This window comes from Pinus tabuliformis, chromosome 5_2 (assembly GCF_031772625.1).
Source record: "Pinus tabuliformis cultivar Carrire ecotype Pingquan chromosome 5_2, CPIR1, whole genome shotgun sequence".
Classification (NCBI taxonomy): Eukaryota; Viridiplantae; Streptophyta; class Pinopsida; order Pinales; family Pinaceae; genus Pinus; species Pinus tabuliformis.
Window position 1 is genome coordinate 728,937,478 of NC_142306.1, and position 1,521 is coordinate 728,938,998.

Here is a 1,521-nt window from a genome sequence, read left to right on the forward strand (position 1 = left end):
GATATCATCAAATCAGAATGAAGACTGAAGACATTCCGAAAACAGCATTTAGAACTCATGAGGGTCATTATGAATTTTTGGTCATGCCTTTTGGCCTTACCAATGCACCTTCAACATTTCAAGGTTTGATGAATTCCATTTTGAAACCATTCCTTAGAAAATTTGTGTTAGTATTTTTTGATGATATACTAATCTACATCAAGTCTTTGAAAGATCATGTTGAACATGTTGATAGGGTGCTACAATTGTTGGAGGAGAAACAATTATATGCAAAAAGATCCAAATGTTTCTTTGGAGTACAAGAGGTGGAATATCTGGGTCATATTGTATCTCATGAAGGAGTTAAGGTAGACCCTAGCAAAATTAAAGCCATTAAGGTAGACCCTTGAGCTGGTTTCATAACAGAGTATATGTTGCATTCTCATATTCCACACTTTCTTTTCCATGAACAATAGAAATAGGTATTGGAGGAATTAGTTGCTACATAAGCTGAGTTGTCAACTTTCATTTTATCGATTTTTGTTTTCCTACATGTGCATTATTTGAGTTTTCCTTAGTGGAGTTTTAGATAAGAAAACAACAGGTTTGAAAAGAAAACATTCATCATGCAAAAAAATGACTAATTATATGATGCCAACCCATGTTTCTTTATTGTTGGAAGAAAACCAGTCAACTACGCTCAATTGACATCATTAAAGTTATCCAAAACCAACCTGGTGGACATTTGAAGTTCTGCTACATGAACTTGTTCCTTTGTGTGGATAAATTTCTCTTTATGTGTGGCAAGGGATATTAACTTTTCTGATAGTAATGACTTATACTTATCATCATATTTTACTATTTCCAACTGATTTTTTAGCATTTTAACAGATAATATTTTTTGTTTCATCTCAATTGTGTATGATCTCATTGCACCTAATATAGATGACCTACACATGAGGCTACTGGTACAAAGAATATAATACACACCTGACAATCACTAGTGCAAAATGACTAATTAGTTACTAAAAAAAAACTAAAATTTGCATATAAACAACCATTTTTTAGTCAATGACCAAAAGTAGCTAATTTATAGTATCTTATAAGACGACGACCTTTTATTCATTAATTGGTTTCCTCAATTTTACCATCTAGTAGTATATTTAGTCGTAAATTTGGTCATTAATGTTTCAATGGTTTAGTCATTAATTGTCGCAATTAATGACCAAATATACAAAACAAAATATGTTACTATATGAATCCTCGAGAAAAACAATTATTGACCAAAGAAATATGACCAAAATGTTGGTCATGTTATAAGACAGTGTAAATTAGCTACTAATAGTCATATATATGCAAATTTTAGTCATCATTTGAAACCAATTAATGACCAAAGAAATATGACTAAATTTTAGTCATGATATAAGATATTGTAAATTAGCTACTAATAGTCATATATATGAAAAATTTAGTCATCATTTTAATACAAATTTTATCATTTGCAGTAGTCATTTATCTTTTTTGTTATTTTCATATTCATTA